Genomic DNA, 18688 nt, shown 5'->3' on the forward strand with positions numbered 1-18688 from the left:
TATAAAAAAAAACCCAGGCACGATATTCAAAGGAATATTTCACTTTTTTTCCACTTTAAGCGTCATTAAAAACAGTGCTCCCAAAAAAACTTTCGTTTAAAAAAAAAAAATGTTGCTTTGATCCATATCCCCTGGGGCAGGAGACGGGTCCCCAAACCCTTTTTTAGGGCAATAACTTGCATATTAGCCTTTAAAATTAGCACGTTTGATTTCGAACATTCGAGTCCCATAGACTTTAATAGGGTTCTAAAGTTCGTACGAATTTTTGGTTCGTTTGAAGGTTCTGGTGTGAACTGACCCGGGGGGTGTTCATCCCTAGTGACCACGTGTGAACAGTTCTCACTGATTTCTGCATTCCCTTCTATTCTGCTGCTACCACGGCTTATTCGCAGGATCAAGCAGGAAAATAAGTCATGCTTCTGGTAGCCCCAGTGCGACACAGAAGATCTTGGTATGCATAAATAGTAAAGATGGTGGTAGGGCCCCCATGGACCCTACCACCACATCCAGACCTGCTATCGCAGGGACCAGTGTCCCATCCTACCTTATAAACGCTAATTTTAACGGTTTGGCTATTGAAATCCAGATCCTGAAGAATCAAGGGCTTTCAGGCTCAGTGATATCTACAGTTGGAAAAAAAAGTATGTGAACCCTTTTGGAATGATTTGGATTTCTGCACAAAATGTGATCTGATCTTCATCTAAGTCACAACAATAGACAATCACAGTCTGCTTAAACTAATAACACAGAAAGAATTAAAGTGGTTGTAAACTCTCCCCCACAACTTGGTCCCATGTAAATCAGCATAAAAAACCCTAATGAACATTGCTTGTAGATATCTTACTTGCTTAGTATTGTTGTAATCCTTTTGTTCTTTAAGGCCCGTACACATGATCGGACTTTTGGACAACAAACATGCAAATTAGCTGTTTTGGAGCAACATCCGACTGTGTGTACGCTCCATCGGACAAACTTTTTCCGTTTTCATCTGACTTTTATTGGCTGTGCGAACAGACAAACTTTTTGACAACATAAGTCCGATGGAGAAAAGTCAGATCGTGTGTACACAAAACCATTGGACTTTAGTCCAAAGTACAAACATGCCTGCTCAGGAGCAAGGACCATCACGAAGAGGTCGGTCTTGTAAAACTAGCGTTCGTAATGTAGATAGCACATTCGTGACGTGTCAAATTCGGAATTTTCTAAATGCAACGTAGATTCTTTTAATTTTTAATGGCTTAATAATAATAAATATGATTTGCTGGTGATACTGAGGAAGTACTAACAAACATATTTTACATTTTGTGTTTTGTGTTCTAATGATAATGATAATTTTTTATTTTTTGTTGGCCATTTTGTTTATTGTGAATTCACAACATAAATAAAATTCTTAAATTATTAGACATATTTTCTGTCATCACAATTTTTCATTTGAAATGATAAAACAAAAGAGCAAATGATACACCGAAAACAAAAAATATAGCCTATTAAATCATACTTAAATCAAAAAATCCAACATGCTAAATTAGTAGCTAGAGATGGCCTTGCGGTTCGCCCAGCGGTCGGTTCGCGGTGAACTTTGCTCGTTCACGATTTGCCAAACCAGCGGACTTCTGGCGCTGTTCGCAGAGTACATATTCATTTACATTGTGAAGAACTTTGACCCATGACACATCCATCATGGGGTACAGGACAGCCAATTGAGACATTTCAGCACATGGACATACCCCCTACCTTTTAAATAGACCTGATCTGGCATCCATTTTACATTCTGTCTTTTGTCAGTGTAGGGAAAGGACACTGTGTGGAGCAGGGACAGTCAGTCTGTAATCACTAGCTATTACTATTAGGTCCACAAAAGTCATTTTAAGGACTGGTATAGGTGTACAGTATATAAGGTTGTAATACACTTATAATATACTTTCTTTCAAATATAGAAAGTATATTATAGTGCACTGCAGTGCTGACCAATTCTGCAGCTGTCTTTTCTCAGTGTAGGGACAGTTTGGAGCAGGGACAGTCTGCAATTCACTAGCTATTAGCTAGCTACTATTAGGTCCACAAAGGTCCTTTTAAGGACTGGTATAGGTGTACAGTATATAGGGTTGTAATACACTTATAATATACTTTCTTTCAAATATAGAAAGCATATTATAGTGCACTGCAGTGCTGCTGACCGATTCTGCAGCTGTCGTTTCTCAGTGTAGGGACAGTTTGTTGTTTGGAGTAGGGATAGTCTGCAATTCACTAGCTAGCTACTATTAGGTCCACAAAGGTCCTTTTAAGGACTGGTATAGGTGTACAGTATATAGGGTTGTAATACACATATAATATACTTTCTTTCAAATATAGTAAGCATATTATAGTGCAGTGCAGTGCTGCTGACTGATTCTGCAGCTGTCGTTTCTCAGTGTAGGGACAGTTTGATGTTTGGAGCAGGGACAGTCTGCAATTCACTAGCTACTAACTAGCTACTATTTGGTCCACAAAGGTCCTTTTAAGGACTGGTATAGGTGTACTATTTGGTGTGCAGTATATAGGGGTGTAATACACGTATAAAATACTTTCAAATATAGAAAGCATAGTATAGTGCATTTCCACTGTGCAGCATTGTGACTGCTAAGTGGTTCTGCAGCGAAACTACAAAGAGTGACAAACGCAATTAGAAAAAAGTATTATAACTGGTGTGATAGACCAGTGGCCCCCCAAAACGACAGATTGAAGCGGGGTGTTATATACCTTCTTCCACATATACTGCACTTCTCTAGAGACTTTTGTCACAGGGTCATTTAAAAAATGACAGGCAGAGGAAGAGGTAGGCCCCACCGCAGGGGTGGTAGGGGTAGGGCAGGAGCAACAGGCTTGAGCCAAAGTGGCAAATTGCAGAAGTTGCGTTCGATTACATCAAAGTACGCACTAGACTTGGTTAAGTGGCTCACTCAGCCTTACTCTTCTGCACCCTCCTCATCCTCTCGATCTGCACCCACTTCACTCTCTGCTGTGTGCACCCCCAAAGACACTACCACCAACACCACCACCACCATATACCCTCCGCTTGAGTCACAGGAATTATTTTCCATTCCATCACAAGGCATTGTCGATGCGCAGCCATTCTTGGCATTGGATCAGGAAGAGGAGGTAGCAACAACCGCCACTCAGCAGTCTGACGACAGTGTAATGGATGTGATCATGAGTGTTATAAGTGAAATGCCTATTTCTGGTACTCTTATAGATATAAGTGCTCATCTTTCATTATCAGTTATCAACCTTAATCATACTCATTTAATCATAATTAAGATGTCTGCCAGCTTCTCCCTTCATGTGAAACTGCAAGAGTTAAAACAAAGAGAGCAATGTCAAAGAGAAGAATTGCACCTGTTCTTGGCCATCCCGTCAGTACACCCAAGGGGAATGAAGGGGGCTGGGAACAAGACTCTATTTTAGCTACCGTAGCTTGCTTTTCCCTTTTTTAGACATAACCCAGCTAAAAAGCTTATACTCCGTCACAATAATGAATATGTATAATTTGTGGTTTGTACACGCTGTCTTTTATCTAATTTTTGATTTGATAGTAAGATATCCGGCTTATTGTATATCAGCCGGAGTTCAGGAAATAAAAAGCAGAAGTATCTGAATACTAAACTACGTGTGTGTCAGTGTTTGACTTCAAGTGTGCACACTTTATATTAAGAATTAATTTGGCCAGGGGGACAGAAACAAGATACCGGGCTTTTCTAGTCCGGTTTCAAAACAGCTAGCGGTCAAACGTGGGGCTCGAGAGTCGGTCCAAAGGACAGCCGAAACGGAAAGAGACCGAAATAATACCAAATACGGACGGGCCGGAGCCAGATCAACTCTGGATAAAACGGTAAGACATTTTCCTTAATAATTTGTCTACTGTTTAGTCCGCATCCGTATCTGGTTAATTTCTGTCTTGACATCGGCTTCCTGAGGCCTAAAAGACAGGTATATATCTTCTCTCGAGTCCATTTATATGAACCTGCAATTGTTTCTGGCCCGCCTGTAGTCGGAGTGTTTTGTGTTTTGTTGGAGTTTGTCTGTTTGTCTTGTGGGAACCACCTTTTGGGAAGGAGGGATTGAGTATATCATCACGGATGGAGGTGACGTGGTTAAACTCCTCTTGGGGGAATAAATAATTGTACTAAGAAGAGTACGGGAATTGTACCAAGATGACGGGAATTGTACCAAGAGGGGGCGTCACATACGACAGAGGTGAGGGCGTGGGGATACCGTGAGAATAGTCAATCCCATATTTCACCTTGGTTGCCACATTGATTGTGGTGATGTCATGTATGTCCTAAGTGTATTTGTGGATTGTTGTTCGGTATTAAGAGGACAGGGGAGCAAACCTCAGCAACCAGAAAACTACGAGGAGGCAGAGAAAGATAGAGTGAGGAATCTGGGTGTTGCACTGGGACGTGTTAGGAATGTTTAGAAAGGCCCATTGAATAATGGTTGTTGATTTTCATTGTATGTTCCCTCAATAACTGTCTTACAAGGGATCTTTTAATCATCATCTGGTCTCTCTCTCTGCCTTCACTAAGTGACTTATTACTAGAGATCTTTTACTTCCTCATTGTCTATATCAACTTTAAGTCTCTAATTTTCTCTCTCTCTCTCTCTCTCTCTCTCAATCTCCCTTCCTATCTTTCATTTAACTTGAGAATTGTGAAGGATGGGGAATAAACTGATTAGGCCCACAGAGGGCCGTCTAGCTTGTGATTTGGTGTTAGAATGGGAGGGAGAAGATGCCATTAAGAAGGGGAAGAAATTAGCAAAATATGTGAGATTGACATGCATTTGGGTGGGAGATTACAAGTAGACGAATGGCGCTCTCTCTTGAAAAGGAAAAGAGGCCTGTTAAAAGATCATGGCCTACTAGGTATAGCAGACTCCTGGTTTAAGGTTGCGAAAGCTATTGCTGAAGAAGGGTGGATTGAGAAGGAAACAAACCAAAATGGCCGTATTGTGTACTTGTACAAGAAATTAGGAAAGAGGAAGTTGAGTAGGCAGCCACCGCCCTATGATGGCGGCTGTCTTTCAGGAAATGAGTACCACCCTTCGTCTACCGCCCCTCTTTCACAGACGGCACCTCCCCTTACTGCCCCCACACAGCAAGAAATAGACCAACAGGGAATACCTCCTCCGCCATGTTTGACGGTTGGCAAGGCACACCAATCTTTGTACCCCTCAGTCAACTGCCATCGCTGTAGTACACCTCACTCGCCTGACCCACCAGCACTGCCGCCCACACCGGAGCCCACACACATATACCCGGTGATAGACTAATCGACCGGAACATACTACAAGGCCCAACTCATCCCTATTTCTGCTCAACCAACCCCGCTGATGATGGCAGGTTCCCGGAATGGTAAGGCGAGCCCTGCTAGCTCTTCCGCCTATTCTGTGACTGATTAAATGGACCAAACATGAGACCAGTTTGTGGTGGAGATGCCGGGGCCAGACCACATTGATGGGATGGATCAGGCAGCATCGCCAGTTCATGCCAGTCCCACTCACCACAGCCCGGATACATCGGCAGTTCATGCCGGTCCTTCCCACCGTAGTCCTGACCAGAGTAACCAGACAAATCCCTGTGCACAGAACATTGTGGTGTCGGGGGGTATAACTAACATAGACACCAGTGCAAACACGGTCCCACTGGCCCCCCCGAATACAGTCCCACCAAGACATAATGTTACATTCCCACAATATGACCCACATTCCAAGACTAATATGGATTCCCTGTTCAACGACTCATATGTGTCACCACAATACCCTTCCCACCCTTCCCACCCTCCTTACCCTTCTCAACACTGGCTTCAAGGACTTGATTCACACTGGCCGCCCGTACCTGGGGGAAGGGGTCTAACACGACCCCCCTTTGGCCAACCACCCACACACAATGGACCACCCCCCGAGGCCCCCCTGAGTGCGGCACGGGGGCCCCCCTGATGTATGTAACTTTCACTCCCAAGAATGCTGCCAGCCTGGTTGCCGGCCTGCCGGACCCGGAAAAAAAGCCCATGGCTTTTTATAGAAGGCTTGAGCAGATCCAGAAATCATATAGTTGTGCATGGCGGGATTTAAAAAGTTTGTGTGAAATAAAAGCAGGGGATGCCTACTGGCCAGTAATGGGAAAATGCTTTAATGAGAATATACGGTGTGACCTCGATACTTGGAATTCGGGGGTTGAATTCGTGGCCCAATTAAAAACATGGGCTCAAGATCACTTGGCAGATCAAGCGACCGGTATACAGGATATGACACAAGATAAGGGGGAAACAGTTGAGAAATTTCACACCAGAATTACACAAGTGTTCAATGACCTGGGGTTCAGCAAGCAGATCAAAGCATACGTGCAGATGCTGACTGCTGCCTTTGTCTCAGGTCTTAGGGAACCAATCCGAAAGGGTCTGCTTCTAGCACGACCAGAGTACAAGACAATGGAAAGTGATAAGTTGTTGTTGGTGGCAAAGGGTTTAGAATCAGCACAGGGTAGTAAAATAATTACTCCTCTCATGATGACCTCCGGTACACCATATTTGGACCGCCCACCAAGACCGATGCCGCGCCTTTGTTACGGCTGCGGAAGATCTGGCCACTTTAAGAGGGAATGCTGAAGCCCCCGAAACCACGATCACAACCGGTTTGCTCCCAATCACGGGCCATACGGGGCCACTCATGGCCAGGGACCTGAGAATCAAACTCGGCCACCATCACACCCCACTCCAGATCAAATGGACCCTCTCCGCTAGGATTCTGACAAGCCTGTGTCACCTGCCCCTGTCATGGTGTCATCCGGAATTTCGGGAGGACCTCTGGCTAAGATAACCCTCCCCATTGAAGGACACCCCACTACTTTCTTATGTGACACAGGTGCAGCCCGTTCTGTGATCAGGGCAGAAGAATTACCCGATACTTCCTTCCTATCGGACATTAACATAGCATGTGTGGGAGTGGATGGAACGCCCAGAAGGAACCCATTAACCCGTCCCCTGAAGATTGGCAACTTTCCTGACCTACTGGCAAGGTTTGTGGTCTCACCCACATGCCCCCTGAACCTACTAGGGACTGATGTCTTGTCCAGAATCCAAGCCTACATCTCCTTCCAACCTGACGGCGGTGTCCTGATCACTTCGCCACTGGCCGTTGATGATGCCTCGGCACTCTGCTCCATTCCCCTTCTTCTATCCTTGGACCCGAAAGACGAGCCCGAGATTCCTCAAGATGTCCTGAATCAGGTCCCCACATGCCTATGGTCTACAGGGCCTGAGGACATAGGACATTTGAAAGTGCCACCAGTCATGGTGCAACTGAAACTGGGGGCACCCTTGCCCAGAAAGCCACAATATCCCTTGAAACCAGCACAATCAGCATCCATCACGAAACAAGTTGAGGCTCTCCTGCCTAATGGAGCCTTGGTGCCCTGTACATCCCCCTGCAACACACCACTATTTCCAGTGAACAAACGAACTGCAAAAGGGGAACCAGAGAAATACAGGATGGCACAGGACCTCAGAGCGGTGAATGAAGCCACCGTATTGGAGACACCCATCGTCCCCAATCCCCACACATTGCTGGCAGGAATACCACCCACGGCAAAATACTTCACGGTGGTAGACCTAGCGAATGCCGTCTTCAGCGTACCGCTCAGTCCCTGCTGCCAATATCTCTTTGCTTTCACCCATGAGGGGCGGAGCTACACCTGGACTGTTATACCCCAGGGTGCGCAAAACTCTCCCACCCAGTTTGCCAAAGCAATGGGACTCAATCTGGGTACGTGGATGAAACTCCACCCTGACATTGTCCTCCTTCAGTATGCTGATGACCTCCTGCTGTGTGTGAATACCTTCGGTGACGCCTCCAAATTTTCAGAGAGCCTCCTCCACTACCTGGCTGAACAAGGTTGTAAGGCTTCAAAGAAAAAAGTCCAGTGGTGTAGAGAGAAAGTGATTTTCCTAGGTCATTGCATCTCCCAAGGCACCCGACACCTCACTGAAGAAAGGGTTGCTACAATCAAGGCCATCCCCCTGCCTCAAGGACAGAAGCCGCTCCATGCTTTCCTAGGACTAATCTCTTACTGCCGTGCTTGGATCCCAGAAGCCTCCCTTTTGATGCAACCGCTCTACGAAGCTTTGAAATCCGACCCCTTCCTGCTTTCACCAGAAGCTGTGAACAACTTTGAAATTCTGAAGAAAATCCTTTTGACGGCCCCCGCTTTGGGCCTACCTGACTATGGAAAGACTTTCAAACTGTTTGTCTCACAGAGACAAGGACATGCCACAGGAGTTCTAACCCAAAACCATGGCAGTAGACTCAGACCCATTGGGTACTACTCTGGCCAATTGGACTCAGTGGCGAGGGGGGGGGGACCCTCCTGCCTCAGAGCTGTTTTTGCGGCCCAAATTCTCCTAGACAAGACTGCAGACCTCGTTCTGGGCCATCCCTTAATCCTCCTCGCCCCACATGACATCACTGCCATACTGAAACAGACCCAGTCCAGACACCTGTCTTCACAGAGGCACCTCAGACTTCAGTGTGCCTTGCTTCTCCCTGACAACATTACCACCCTTCGATGTAATACTCTCAACCCATCCACTCTGCTTCCCATTCTCGAGGGGGGAACCTTTTTGGAAGATGATCCTCACCAAACTGCTCATGACTGCTTTGAAGTGATGAAGATGGAGACATCACACCTACCGACAGTCAGTGAAACGGCCCTTGAGAACCCTGACCTGACAATTTTTGTGGATGGTTCCAGATATGCAGATGAGGCTGGACGGTACCACACAGGATATGCAGTCACTACTGAAGACACAGTTCTCCAGGCCTCAGCGTTACCCCCCTCTATGTCGGCCCAAGAAGCAGAACTGCATGCAAATTGGCCGAAGGCAAGCGAGCCAACATTTACACAGACTTGAGGTATGCTCTGGGAGTGGCCTGCGATTTTGGGATCATCTGGAAAATCAGAGGGTTCCGGCAGCTGCAGGAACACCTGTGAAACACAGCACAGCTATCAAGAACTTGATGGATGCCTTACTTCTCCCAACACAATTAGCCATACTTAAAGTAAAAGCGCACGGCAGGATGGTTTCCCGAGAAGCACGAGGCAATCACCTGGCAGATACTGCCGCAAAGCAAGCAGCAGATGGGACGCGAGAAGTGGTCAGCAGAGTGAATGCAGCACCTATCCTAGATGACCCGATAGATGATCTCAAAGAGACAACGCAAATGGTCATGACTCTGCAAAACCCTCCTGTGAGCAGAACTTACCTCAAGGAACAACAGGAGGCAGCTGACAAAGAAGAAAAGGATGTGTGGATTAAGAAAGGAGCCACAGAAGTTGAAGGAATCATGGAGTTGAACAAGAGACCATGCCTACCGCGGACAATGTTTCCTGCAGTGGTACAATGGGCCCATGGTGCCTCTCACCTGTCGAAAACTCTGATGAATGCCTTAATCAACAAATACTACCTAGCCCCAGGCATCACCCCGCTTACCAACAACTTCTGCAGATCATGTGCTATCTGTGCCAAATGCAATCCTGGAAGAACAGAAAAGGTACCCTTGAAACACTTGGCAAAGGCCCAGTACCCCTTCCAGCGGATACAGATCGACCACGTCCAGATGCCAAGAAGCGGCCGATAAGACTATGCTTTAACGGTCATTTGCATGTTTTCCGGATGACCGGAAGCCTATCCTGTGGCCAACATGACTACTGCAAAAAGACTCTTGTCCGAAATAGCGTGCAGATATGGTGTCCCAGAGGTTATAGAGAGTGATCAGGGGCCGGCTTTCACGGCCTCAGTAACCAAAGAGATATGGACAGACTTAGGGGTCACACTAGCATTTCACACCCCATACCACCCTCAGAGTAATGGGAGGGTGGAAAGACTAAATGGCACAATAAAGTCCAGGATGCTGAAAATGTCTCAGGAAACAGGAATGAGTTGGCCAGACAGCCTACCCATTGCCCTGTTCAGTGTCAGGTACACCCCAAGGGGAAATCATGGTTTGTCACCCTATGAGATATTGTTTGGTTCAGCCCCCAGACTGGGTTGTTATTTTCCACAACAGTTGCAACTACAATCTGATGTATTAACTGATTATGTGACTGCTTTATCTCAAGAATTAACCCGTATCAATGTGCAAGTGTTTTCCTCTATCCCAGATCCTGAATTAGGCATGGGATCACACAGGTTAAACCCTGGAGATTGGGTATTGGTGAAGAAGTTCGTGAGGAAACACACCCTTGAACCCAGATACGATGGTCCTTTCCAAGTCCTTCTGACAATCTCCACATCAGTAAAAGTGGCCGGAAAGAACTCGTGGATACACGCCTCCCGTTGCAAGAAAGTCCCCATGCCCGAAGAAGAAGGAGAGGCTGAGGGGACCAAGCCATGATCCTGTTTATCCTTTTTATTGGGATTTATGCTCAGGCCCAAGAGGTGGCCATAAAACAAAAAGATGGTATGACTCAATTCTGGTATAACTCATCTAACACACGTGTTGCCACATTCATATGCCCTTATGGTAAGATACTGGGCACAGACTATTCAGTCAGAGACATAGGACTAGATTCGGGAACCTTGTATGTGTGTGTCACCGACACTTACTGGGGTGACAACTGTGATTATTGGGGAGCAATGGGTTGGAACACTGGAGATACAAAATGGGGATACGACCCCGAAACCGCCAAAAATAGGAAAGACAAGAATGGGAAATCACTTCTAGACAGAATGACAATTAACAAACAACAAGGACGGTATGCTGAAAAGGAGTTTAGACTGACCATTGAAAACCCCAGCCCAGAAGACAGCGGGACCTATGTTTTCGGTATATGGTGGGGGAGTGGGTATTACAGCGATAGGAAACCTTTCCAACTAAAAGACATGTTCAACAATCCAGAGTGGACAGGTTCTCAGTTTACACCTAACTCTAACCCCCTGAGGCCCCATATGCGAGCAATAGGGGACATGGTAGCTATAGCGAACCCTACCTTTGAGGATACTATGGCTGCAGAAACCGGATTCTCAGACCTTAGCCATCCAGAAACTTGAGGACTTGTCCAGAGAGCTAAAACAGAATTCAGGGCTCACCAATCCCTGGGATCAGTATGTCACCTGAATAAAGGGGGGATGACAGGGATTGTTGACCCAGATAGGAATAGCTATCCTGGTAATGGCGGCTATAATCTGCTGCATTCTCCCCTGCATTAGGAAATGTGTGGAAAATGCAGTTAGTCAAGCTACCCCTACATTGGTGAACCAAGAAACCCCAGACGATGACGACGATGTTTATGTTAGACTTGGTGACAGTTGACAGTTATGTGTTATGCTCCGTTACAGTCACCCTCCCCCGAGATGCAACGCTGTAGGGCCATAGGGACAGACAGCACCTGGCTACATTTCACCAGCTGTATCGGGGGGGGGGGGGGTGGTGAGCTAGTCACTGCCCTTTCCCTATGTACAGCTTAAAAGAGTTGCAGAGGGGAATGATAAGCCGGTGGTTTTAGGTGGTCTTTTAGTGTGAGGGACAGTTTAGTGAAATAAGCATTTCAAGGGGGGAACTGTAATGGATGTGATCATGAGTGTTATAAGTGAAATGCCTATTTCTGGTACTCTTATAGATATATCATCTTTCATTCTCAGTTATCAACCTTAATCATACTCATTTAATCATAATTAAGATGTCTGCCAGCTTCTCCCTTCATGTGAAACTGCAAGAGTTAAAAGAAAGAGAGCAACATCAAAGAGAAGAATTGCGCCTGTTCTCGGCCATCCCGTCAGTACACCCAAGGGGAAGGAAGGGGGCTGGGAACAAGACTCTATTTTAGCTACCGTAGCTTGCTTTTCCCTTTTTTTAGACATAACCCAGCTAAAAAGCTTATACTCCGTCACAATAATGAATATGTATAATTTGTGGTTTGTACACGCTGTCTTTAATCTAATTTTTGATTTGATAGTAAGATATCCGGCTTATTGTATATCAGCCGGAGTTCAGGAAATAAAAAGCAGAAGTATCTGAATACTGAACTACGTGTGTGTCAGTGTTTGACTTCAAGTGTGCACACTTTATATTAAGGATTAATTTGGCCAGGGGGACAGAAACAAGATACCGGGCTTTTCTAGTCCGGGTCCAAAACAACAATACCCAGATCAGCCCAAGGAGGTTGGTCCCCGTTGTTGCTGCCTACTCCAAGATCTCATATTATAGTGGTGGGGAAGGTGACGTCGATGATGATGTGTCTAGTGATGTCACGTGGGTGTCCACAAGAGAGGAAGAGGAGGGGAGTTCAGAGGGAGATATGGACCAGCAGATAGGGAGGAGAAGCAGGCGGAACTTACCTTGCACAGGAGGGATAAATCAGACTACCAATGTATCAGGAGCGAGGCATCAACCATGTACTGTCACATCTGGCGCTCCCAGGACGCCAGCACATGGCTCCACAGTGTGGGCTTTTTTAACGTGTCTGCTGCTGACAATAGTGTTACCATTGGCAGCCTTTGCAGTCAACGCATAAGTCGCGGTAAGCCCAACACTCATCTACGGAAGACCGCCTTAAGAAGGCACATGAGCTGCCATCACCGAGCCCAGTGGGAGCAACGGAACCCACAAAGCCACACTCCAGGCTCTCACCATCCAGCCTGTTCTACTTCTCCTTCTCCTCTCTCCTCACAATTGTCCTCCACTCCACCTTCCATCATGCCATCCTCACGTTTTTCTGGAAAAAGGCAGGCTTCCGTGGGCCAAATGTTTGAGTGTTAAAAAATGATGATGCCGGATAACCCTCTTGCCCAGCGGTTGACTGCTGGGTTGTCAGAACTGTTAGCCCACCAACTACTGCCATATAAACTGGTGGACTCGGAGGCCTTTCGAAAATTTGTGGCCATTGGAACACCACAATGGAAGGTCCCAGGAAGGAAGTATTTCTCACAGAAGGTGATCCCAGAGCTATATGGCCATGTTCAGTGGCAAGTGAATGTATCTCTGGCACACAGTGTCGGTGCCAAGATACATCTGACCACAGACACGTGGTCTAGCAAACATGGGCAGGGAAGGTGCATAACTTTTACTGCCCACTGGGTAAACCTTCTGAGGGCCGTCAAGCATGTAACCCATGGCACCCGTGTAGATTTGTTTTTACCGCCATGGATTGCATGCAGGCCTGCCTCTTCTTCTCCTCATCCTACTCCATCCTCCCTCTCCTCCTCGGCTGACTCCTCCTTTTCTGCTGCTAGCGTCTCTTCTGCTGCGCCACCCAAGAATCCCAGAACCTATTTGACATGCCAGGTGAGACGTTGCCATGCTATGCTGCGCCTGTTGTACCTGGAAGCCAAGAGCCACACTGGCCCTGCACTCCTTTCAGCTTTGCGTTCACAGGCAGATCAGTGGCTAACAACGCTCAATTTGACAGTTGGTAAAGTGGTGTGTGACAACGTTGCCAATCTGCTTAGCGCATTGAAACAGGGCAAAATTACACACGTGCCATGCATAGCACACGTCTTAAACTTGGTCGTGCAGCGATTCGTTGTCAAATACCCTGGGATCCAGGACATCTTGCGGCAGGCAAGGAAAATCTCGGCCGATTTCAGAAGATCTTGCACGGCCATAGCTCGCCTTGCTGACATTCAGCGGCGACACAATCTGCTGGTCAGACATCTTATTTGCGATTGCCCGGCGCGATAGATCTCATCCTTCTATATGCATGATAGGCTGCTCCAACAGAAACGTGCAGTTAACGACTACCTGTACGAACTTTACGGCAGAACAGGTTCTGGGGAACTTGGTTTTTTTTCACCGCGCCAGTGGCTGCTCATGTGTGACGCATGCAGACTTCTGAGGCCATTTGATAAGATCACCAAACTGGTCAGTCGCAGCCATGGCGCCATCAGTGACATTGTACCTTATACCTTCTTTATGGAGCGTGCATTTCGTCCTGTCATTGATTAAGCCGTGGAGGAGCAGGAAGATGAGGAAGTTGCAATGCTGGATGAATTCCCAGGGGGGCTACTCTATCTGAGACAAGTCAACAACAGGAGTCTGAAGAGGAGTCAGAGGAGGATGGTGCCGGGGCGGATGAGGAGGAGCAAGAAGAGCATGCTTTAAACCTTTCTGGGATCCCTGTTGTTGTCCGTGGATGGGGCGAGGAGAACGAGGAGGACGACATTATCCTTGATGATAAGCAGGAGCCAGGCCACCACACCGCTTCCAGTTTAGTGCAAATGGGGGCCTTCATGCTCCAGTGTTTTAACAGGGACCCCCGTATAAAAAGCATAAAAGTCACGGACCAGTACTGGGTGGCAACCTACTTAGACCCCCAGTACAAACACAAAATGGCAGAAATGTTACCACCATCACAGAGGGCTGTCAGAATGGAGCACTTCCTGGCCTTACTTAGAGAAATGCTGCATTCTGCTTTTGGGTGCACTGGAAGAGGAATTCCCACTCCCAGAGAAAGAGTTGCGGGTACCAATCCAACAACGCCTGCAAGAAGAGGGCGGTTTGAAGATGTGTTGGTCACTTCTGATATGAGATCATTCTTTCAGCCGACCCATGGACAGGTGTCATCCGGATCCAGCATCAGGGAACGCCTAGACCAACAGGTGTCCAACTACATCGAGTTAACGGCTGATGTGGACGCTCTGAGAAGTGATGAACCCTTGGACTACTGGGTGGGCAGGCTTGACCTCTGGCCAGAGTTTGCACAATTTGCAATGGAACTGTTGGCTTGCCCCGCGTCCAGTGTCCTGTCCGAAAGGACCTTCAGCGCAGCAGGAGTCGTGACCGATAAGCGTACTCACCTAGCTCACGACAGTGTTAACTACCTCACATTTCTAAAAATGAATGAGGCATGGATCTCGGAGGAATTCAACACATGTGACCAGTAGACCATGTATATGTCTATAAACAATTTTTTTAATCGAGCACACAGACCTTCTTTCTTTATTTGGCTCACTTCCTTGTCCAAAAGAAGCACACCGTACTATATGCCCGTACCCTCCTCTTTGAAGAGGTTGAACAGTGTCATATTTCTACTGGGGCTGCTTATTATGAGGGGCTCCCACCATCCCTGTGCTGTGCTGACTTCCTCCTGGGGCTGCTTATTATGAGGGGCTCCCACCATCCCTGTGCTATGCTGACATGCTCCTGGGGCTGTACCTCTGCTGTGCATATTATGAGGGGCTCCCACCATCCCTGTGCTATGCTCATTATGAGGGGCTCCCACCATCCCTGTGCTGTGCTGACTTCCTCCTGGTGCTACTTATTATGAGGGGCTCCCACCATCCCTATGATATGCTGACATCCTCCTGGGGCTGCTTATTATGAGGGGCTCCCACCATCCCTGTGCTATGCTGACATCCTCCTGGGGCTGCTTATTATGAGGGCTCCCACCATCCCTGTGCTGTGCTGACTTCCTCCTGGGGCTGTACCTCTGCTGTGCATATTATGAGGGGCTCCCACCATCCCTGTGCTATGCTGACTTCCTCCTGGGGCTGCTTACGGTGCAGGTGTCAGTGCTGTATATCACGGTGCTGGTGTCAGTGCTGTATATCGCAGTGCTGGTGTGAGGGCTTTATGTCACGCTGCTGATGTCAGTGCTCTCTATCATGGTGCTGCTGTCAGTGCTGTATGTCACGGTGCTGGTGTTAGTGCTTTATGTCACGCTGCTGATGTCAGTGCTCTCTATCACGGTGCTGGTGTCAGATCACTCTATCACGGTGCAGGTGTCATTGCTGTATGTCACACTGCTGATGTCAGTGCTCTCTATCACGGTGCTGCTGTCAGTGCTGTATGTCACGATGCTGCTGTCAGTGCTGTATGTCACGGTGCTGGTGTTAGTGCTTTATGTCATGCTGCTGATGTCAGTGCTCTCTATCACGATGCTGGTGTCAGATGACTCTATCACGGTGCAGGTGTGAGTGCTCTATGTCACGCTGCTGGTGATCATCTCCTGCACCCTCTTCTTTGCCTACCCTGACCTTCCCTCTCCTCCATTGCCTTCATGCGCTCCACAGTCCTGAATTGTCACAACAATTTCCCATATAAAAAAAGAATGCTTGTAGTTGTCGATCCCAGATTCACCTCATACATGTGTTATGTCATTGGCCATGTGGTGGGACTATGTTTGCACAGCTAGTAATTATTTTGTGGCTGAAAATTTGACCTGTAGGTTTGCAAAGTTCGCCTACCATTGAAGTCAATGGGGCCCACCGCAAACGTTACGGTTCGCGAACGATCGGCCGCGTTTGCGGTCCGCGTTTGCGAAACGTCCTGTCGGAAGTTCATCCATCACTAGCGATCGGGTCTTTTCACTAGCTGGGTATGGAGACGAGTGAGGCTAAGATGGCCCCCACTCGTCTCTATACCATATACCTCTTAAAGGTATATTTTTTTTAAATGTAATTTTTTCTTTTTTTTTTTTTTTTTTTGTTGCATTTTAGTCCAAATATTAGATCTGAGGACTTTTTGACCCCAGATCTCATATTTAAGAGGACCTGTCATGCTTTTTTCTATTACAAGGGATGTTTACATTCCTTGTAATAGGAATAAAAGTGATCCATTTTTTTTTTAAACAGTGTAAAAATAAATAAAATCCATTAAAATAAATAAGAAAAAAAAAGGTTTTTAAAAACACCCCGTCACGACGAGCTTGCGCACAGAAGCGAGCGCATATGTGAGTAGCGCCCGCATATGAAAACGGTGGTCATACCACACATGTGAGGTATTGCCGCGATCGGTAGAGCGAGAGCAATAATTCTAGCCCGAGACCTCCTCTGTAATGCAAAAAATGCAACCTGTAGAATTTTTTGAATGTCGCTTATGGAGATTTTTGAGGCTAAAAGTTTGACGCCATTCCACGAGCGGGCGCAATTTTGAAGCGTGACATGTTCAGTATCAATTTACTTGGCGTACCATTATCTTTCACAATATAAAAAAAAATTGGGCTAATTTTACTGTTGTCTTATTTTTTTATTCCAAAAAGTGATTTTTTTCCAAAAAAAGTGCGCTTGTAAGACTGCTGCGCAAATACGGTGTGAAAAAATGTATTTCAATGACCGCCATTTTATTCTCTAGGGTGTTAGAAAAAAAACAATATAGAATGTTTGGGGGTTCTAAGTAATTTTCTAGCAAAAAAATTTTTTTTAAACATGTAAACACCAAATCTGAAAAAGAGGCCTGGTCCTTAAGTGGTTAACAGTACAGGAAGTGCTCAATGTAAGGGCGGAAATACACTCCACTGTGGACTCAGAAAACAATACCCCTGCCTAACCACTTGAAACAAGTTTTTTAAAGTTTCTTTAAACAGTAAGTAATATGTGATTTGGGCTGGATTACAGTGGCTATAGTTTGATAATTACTTATTATAATGGACTAAATGAAAAGAAGAATCAGAGTGGGAAAGTTTACTTCCTCTTTAAATGTTACTATGTTTTTATTGACCACACCATGTAAACATTCACAGTGCAGGTGGAAAAGTATGTGAACCCTTGGATTTAATAATTGGTTGAACCTCCTTTGGCAGCAATAACTTCAAGCAAATGTTTCCTGTAGTTGCAGATCAGACATGCACAACGGTCAGGGGTAATTCTTGACCATTCCTCTTTACAGAACAGATTCAGTTCAGCAATATTCTTTGGATGTCTGGTGCGAATCGCTTTCTTGAGGTCATGCCACAGCATCCCAATCGGGTTGAGGTCAGGACTTTCACTGGGCCACTCCAGAAGGTGTATTTTCTTCTGTTTAACCAGTTGCCGACCGCCGCACGCCGATGTACGTCGGCAGAATGGCACGGGCAGGCATATTGGCGTACAGGTACGTCCATGCCTTCCCGCAGGATCCGGGATGAGGGGGCGGCCATTCATTCATGGCCACCCCCTCGCGATCGCTCCTGACGAATGAAATTCTAGCACTACATCACTTCCTCTCCTGTATTGTAAACACAGGCAGAGGAAGAGATGTAATCTCTCCTCGTATCGGTCTTTTTCGTAACGGGACCGAGGAGAGAGGATCTGTGAGTTGCACCAACACACTACACTAACAGTAGAACACGCCAGGCACACTTTCACCCCCCCTTCACCCCCTGATCACCCCCCCATCACCCCTGCACCCCCAGTCACAGTGACACCAATTGCATTTTTTTTTTTAAATTATTGCATTGGTGTCATTTGTGACTGCAATAACTGTTAGGGCAGTTAGGGTTAGCCCCCTTTAGCTCTAGGGTACCCCCCTTACCCCTCCAATAAAGGTTTAACCCCGTGATCACCCCCCGTCGCCAGTGTCACTAATAAGCGATAGTTTTTCTGATCGCTGTATTAGTGTCACAGGTGACGCTAGTTAGGCAGGTAGGTATTTAGGTTCGCCGCAGCTTTTTATAGCGTCAGAGACCCCCATATACTAACGCATAAAGCCCCCTGATTGCCCCCTAGTTAACCCTTTCACCAGTGATCACCATCTAACTGTTACAGGTGACGCTGGTTGGTTAGTTATTTTTTTATAGTTTCAGGGCACCCGCCATTTATTACCTAATAAAGGTTTAACCCCCTGATCACCCGGCGGGTGATACAAGTTTGAGGGTCAGATAAGGTCTGCGTCACCCCAGGCAGCGTCAGGTTAGTGCCAGTACCGCTAACACCCACACGAAAAGCATACACCTCCCTTA

This window comes from Lithobates pipiens, unplaced genomic scaffold (assembly GCF_037356315.1).
Source record: "Lithobates pipiens isolate NorthernLeopardFrog02 unplaced genomic scaffold, aLitPip1_a1.2 Scaffold_16, whole genome shotgun sequence".
Taxonomy (NCBI): Eukaryota; Metazoa; Chordata; class Amphibia; order Anura; family Ranidae; genus Lithobates; species Lithobates pipiens.